We start from the raw sequence: 6529 nt of genomic DNA on the forward strand, positions 1-6529 counted from the left end.
CCAAATGGCAAACCTGACGTATTTTGTGATGGATAATTATATCAGCACATTTGTCATCTCTATAGGCATTGTGAATATGGCATTGCTGATACACTGCCCCCTTAAAAAAAATTTCTTAGTGCCCCCCTGGAAATCTACTTTCTTTAACCCTTCAACAGGTTTTTGCTTTTTTTTTTGGAAATTTTCATTATTATAAAAATATTTTTAAATAAAATGGTGCATCTTAAAATTAATAATTTATTGTAAACTTGTAGTTTTTTTCCTGTGTTGAAATTTTGATGATGCAATGTTACATCATGTAGCTGTATAGTATTGTATTGTAAACAATTCATTAAATGCACATATTCCTGCTGATGCAAGCAGGACTTTCTGACAAGGTGCAACATGCTTTCCTGCCAACACTTGCTTGTCCGCAGACTTGACCACTGATCAGTTACAACTTGTGTTTTGTGTGTTTATTTGAAAAATAATGTGATCACTATGCTTTTAACTCTGTTAACACAACAGATGAAACACATATGAACAGTTTTTCAAAATTATCTTCTTTCCTTATGCTTCTACTGCTCCCTTATTTTTATTCATTGGATCATTCCAGGGGATGGGAAACTGCTCTAGATATATGTTCACAAGAGGCTGGCACTATTCAGGAATTTCCTCTTCTCCCTCTAGATAGCTGGATCATAGCATGGACATGCATAAATCTAAGTTTGGGTAATGTGGGCTATTCAATGAATACATACAACTTCCTCTGCCCCAAAATAGACTTGAGTGGCTCCAAGCAAGTGTAGATTGTGTGCATGCACAGACTTTCTGCCACCCACCCCTGGATCCTGGACTATAGCTTTATCATTCTTCTGTCTGTCTAAAAAAAGAGGAAAAGGACAAAAATAATGAGACAATTTTGAGACTGATATCCATTATTATAGATCCAGTATTAAAGGATGGTTGATATCTCCAATGTTCCAAGCCTATCAATTCATCCCCAAAGAATGAAAAAAAGAAAGTAAAAGTAGTATGCTTCAGTCTGCATTCAGATTCCATAGTTCTTTCTCTGGATGTGGATAGCATTTTCCATCCTGGGTCTTGATTTTGATCATTGTAATGCTGAGAAGAGCTAAGTCTATCATAGTCGGTCACCACACAATCTTACAATTTGTTTTTTAAAATTTAACATGGTAGGACCAGCACTCCCCTGGATGTCCATATCTGCTTTTAAACTTCTTCCTGCTCTCTTCTGTGTATTTTAAAATTTTTTCATTGATGCTCTCTTTCTTTTTGCATCACTGCTACTACCCTGTGCTTCTCCCTGCCCAACTCTCCTCCTAAATAATAAAAGCCCTTCTTGGCAACAAATAAGTATATCAAGCAAAGAAAATGACTTTATGAATCATGTCTGAAAACGTATGTTTCATTCAGTGCCTGAAAGACATAGAATAAGTCAGTCTCCTAGAGTTGTGATTGGTCATTACATTGACCAGAATCCCAAAGTTTTTCAGAGTTATTTTCCTTCAGGATGTTATAGTTATTGAATAAATTATTATCTTGGGTTTTTTTTTTTGGAGGGAGGAAGGCAAGACAATTGGGATTAAGTGACTTGCCCAAGGTCATACGGCTAGTAAATGTGTCAAGTGTCTGAGGCCAAAGTTGAACTCAGGGCCTCCTGACTCCAGGGCCAGTGCACTATTCACTGCACCACCTAGATGCCCCTAAATGTATTTTTTTTGCCTTTTTGGAGTGGGGAAGGCAGGGCAATTGGGGTTAAGTGACTTGCCCAAGGTCACACAACTAGCAAATATTAAGTGTCTGAGGCTGGATTTGAATTCAGGTCCTCCTGACTGCAGGGCTGGTACTCTATTCCCTGCACTGCCTAGCTGCTCCGATGTATTTTTATTTATTTCTAAAAATTTATTTATTTATTTTATAGCCAACATTCATATCCATAAGATTTTGAGTTATAAATTTTCTTCCCCTCCTTCTCTTCCCCCTCCCCAATATGACATGCATACAGGTTATACATGTACAATCATATTAAATACATTTACACATCAGCCATGTTGTAAAGAAGAGTTAGAAACAATTGGAAGAACCATGAAACAGAAGGAACTAAAAAAAGGAGAAATGGTATGCTTCAATCGGCATTTAGATTCTGTAATTCTTTCTCTGGATGTGGGTAGCATTTTCCATCACGAGTCTTTTGGAGTTGTCTTAGATCTTTGCCTTGTTGAGAAGAGCTAAATCTGTCAAAGTTGGTCATCACACAATGATGATGTTATTATGTACAGTGTTCTCCTGGTTCTGCTCACTTCACTCAGTTCCAACTCATGTAAGTCTTTTCAGGTCTTTCTGAAGCTTGCCTGCTCATCATTTCTTACTGAACAATAATATTCCATTATATTCATACATTCAACTTATTAAGCCATTCTCCAATTGATGGGCATCCTATCAATTTCCAATTTTAGCCACTGCAAAAAGAGCTACTATAAAGATTTTTGTACATGTAGGTCCTTTTTATGATCTCTTTGGGATATAGATTTAGAAGTGGTATTGCTGGGTCAAAGGGTATGAACAGTTTTATAGCCCTTTGGGCATAGTTCCCATTTGCTTTCCAGAATATTTGGATCAGTTCTCAATTCCACCAACAATACACTAGTGTTCTGATTTTCCCACATCTTCTCCCACATTTATCATTTTCCTGTTTTGTCATGTTAGTCAATCTGACAGGTGTGATATTATACCTCAGAGTTGTTTTAATTTTCATTTCTCTAATCAATAATGATTTAGAACATTTTTTCATATGACTATCGATAGCTTCAATTTCTTCTATCTGAAAACTGCCTGTTCATATCCTTTGACCATTTATCAATTGTGGAATGACTTGTGTTCTTAAAAATTTGACTCAGTTCTATATATATTTGAGAAATAAGGCCTTTACCAGAGATACTGGCTGTAAAAATTGCTTCCCAGCTTTCTGCTTTCCCTCTTCTTTTTTTTTTTCTTTTTGGAGAGGGGAAGGTAGGGCGATTAGGATTAAGTGATTTGCCCAAGTTTTGTGTTAAGTATCTGAGGCCAGATTTGAACTTAAGTCTTCCTGACTCCAGGGCCAGTGCTCTATTCACTGCACCACCTAGCCACCCCTCTGCTTCCCTACTAATCTTGGTTCCATTAACTTTGTGCAAAACCTTTTTAATTTAATGTAATAAAAATTATCCGTTTTGCATTTCATAATGTTCTTTATCTCTTGTTTGTTCATAAATTCTTCCATTCCCCATTGATCTGACAAGTAAACCATTCCTTGCTCTCCTAATTTGCTTATAATATCAGTCTTTATATCTAAATCGTGTACCCATTTTGGCTTTATTTTGGTATATGGTGTAAGATGTTGGTCTATGCCTAGTTTCTGTCATACTATTTTCTAGTTTTCCCAGCAGTTTTTGTGAAATAGTGAGTTCTTATCTGTTTGGGTTTATCAAACAGATTACTATAGTCATTGACTACTGTGTCTTGTATACCTAACCTCTTTCACTGATTCACCACTCTATTTCTTAGCCAGTACCAAGTAGTTTGGATGATTGCTGCTTTATAATACAGTTTTAGATCTGGTATGGCTAGGCCACCTTCCCTTGTATTTTTTTTTCATTAATTCCCTTGATATTCTGGACCATTTGTTCTTCTAGATGAATTTTGTTATTTTTTTCTAGCTCTATAAAATATTTTTTGTAGTTTGGTATGGCACTGAATAAGTAAATTAATTTAGGTAGAATTGTCATTTTTATTATATTAACTCAGCCTACCCATGTAGAGATTTTTATAAAGCTATCAGAAAAACCCTTAAAAGATGGTGCCCCTTTTTTTCTGTGTGTATTCAGTCAAGAATAATAGCAATAATATAGCTAGTGTTCCAATTGGAATTTAAAGTTCACAAAGTGTTTTAAATATATTATCTCATTTAATCCTCATATCAACCCTGTTGCATAGGTTCTATTACTAACCCCATTTTTGTAGCTAAGTAAACTGAAACATTTGTAAATCAGCTTGACAATCCTCCACTAAAGCCTCCTTCTAATGCTCCTCATGAAATATGGGTAATTCTGAGATAATAGGGGCATACGGACAATTTCAGCTGCCCTTGGTAGCCATAGAGTCATTTTACAGATGAGGAAACTGAGGCCCAAAGAGGGAAAGTAGTATATTCAAAGACCATACAAGTGACAGAGCTAGGATTTGAATTCAAGTCCTCTAACAATTATATAGATTTATGTAACTATTTACATAGATTTTTAATGTTTGCAAAGAAACTTACATGTGTTACCTCTATTATTGAACCCCCTTTTATAGATAAGGAAACTGAGAAAGGTTAATTACTAATTAATAGGTGGTATAGTGGGTAGAGTGCTGGGCCTGGAGTTGAGAAGAATTGAGTTCAAATTTGCCTCAAACACTTACTAGATGCATGACTCTACACAAATAAATCATTTAACCTCTATCTGCCTCACTTTCCTTCTCTACAAAATAGGGAAAACAATAGCATATATTTCCCAGGGTTATTGCAAGGATCAAGTGAGATATTTGTAAAGCACAAACCATAAAAATTTAATATCTATAAAGCATGAACCTTAAACTATACACACTCATGCACACACACACACATACTGATTATTATGATGGGACCACATTGCTAATAAGTTTCTGAAGCAATGTTTGAACTCAGACCTTCCTGACTCCAAGTCTAGCCACTTTGCTGCCTCTTCCAAATTCTACCTCTGGAGTACTTCCTATTAATCATGCTGCTCCCCACAGTTTTAATGATTATATCATTGGAAAGCACACTTTTGACAATCCTTATAAATTTGAAAAGTCTGGGAGGATAGACAGGTGTCCAAGGGTACATTTGACCTCCAAGGACCAGCTTAGATGTTGCTAATTATAGACAGGCTCTTCACCAGGCATCTGGTTATCTGGTGATAAATGTTATTAATCTCAGTGAATCATGAAAACCTGTTAAAGCAGAAAGGAATTAGGATCTGTATAAGTAGAAGGAGGTGCTCATACTGATGGAATCACAAGTCCATGAAGCACTGAAACTGAACCAGATGGGATGACTTGTACTAGTTCTTTCCCCAGAACACTCCCTTCTGGAAGGTATGTCTACTCAGGAAACAAGATTTCAGATTATAAACTTTGCTGGAGGGAGCATAGCTTTAGGGCAAAGAGAATTGGGTATTCTCTAATTAAATAGAGAATACATTTTTAAATGCATTTTTCTTTGTCTCACATCATTTCAACCAAACCTTCTCTTGTGACAAAAATAAACAAGCAAATATCTGAACTGGTGATCCTATCAGACAATGTATACAATATAATGTCCTAGCAGTCGCATGCTTTCTTCACAGAGTTAGGAGTATACAGATTTATTCTTGAGGGATAGGTAGGTTTCACTGTCCGAACTGGATGTTTTTAGGGGATGTTTCCATTAATCCAGGGTACCTTAAGGAATTGATATTTACCACACTAAGTAACCACAGAATATCATTCTGTTTGACAAACATTTATCAAACATGTACAACATACAAGGCAATGTGCTAAGTGTTGGACAAAAAGTGTCAAAACCAAAAATAGATGAGCATACATTCTACTCATTCCCTTCTCAGTGACTATTAGAAACTGCAGGACTCCAGAAACCATGACATCAATGAACTTCATCTCTGAGTCCCCACTTTCTTGAGTTGTAACTACCCCTCCCCTAGAGATGTCAAGTCCACAACTATTTCAAGAAAGTCTTCGTCATGCTTCACTTTATATTTCACCACTTGCCCACCCCAGTTCTGGAACCCTTGAACAATAATCAAATCAACTCAGCCATTAATACTTTATGAGCTGTGTCAATCTGCTCCCCTATGGTCCCAGACATTACCCTTGTAACTTTTGAACCAAAGTGCTTCTTCAGGGCTACCACTGCCCAGTATTTGTTGTTACACCTCTAGAATGTAAACTTCTACTTCCAGGTAATGTAACTGGCATGATGGAGGACTAGACACTTTCTTCCATCTTCATAACCTCTCAAATTTCTCCAAAACAGAAATTATGCACCAGATATAAAGCTATTTTAGCTGTTCCCACGATATAAGTCATTTAGAACTCAAGGAAGGTTAAACACCAAGAACTAATGAATGCCTAACTCACATTTACTCAACACCCCCGCTCCCATCACCTATCATACTTCTAGCATCCAGGCTTTGTTAGGTGACCTGAACCATGGGATTGCAACAGAATGCAACCCCATACTCTAATCCCTCTCCCTCTCTTTTTCTGGTGCCCAGAGATTCAAACTTCAAACTGCAGAAATTTATTGAGGTCAAGATAGCCTCTACCTTAACAGCATCCCGTGCTATAATAGAACTTCGCAGGAGAGCAGAAGAACAGAGGGAACATGTGTGTGGGCTTGTAATAGAGCTTAATTCTACACCCTGACCCTCATTCCTCCAAGTGTGGCAGAGATCCAAACTCCAAGTGGCACAAATTTGATCAAGTT

The sequence above is a fragment of the Petaurus breviceps genome, unplaced genomic scaffold, assembly GCF_028583685.1.
Source record: "Petaurus breviceps papuanus isolate PSGF00001 unplaced genomic scaffold, PetGlider_PUasm1.0 187, whole genome shotgun sequence".
In the NCBI taxonomy this organism is placed as follows: Eukaryota; Metazoa; Chordata; class Mammalia; order Diprotodontia; family Petauridae; genus Petaurus; species Petaurus breviceps.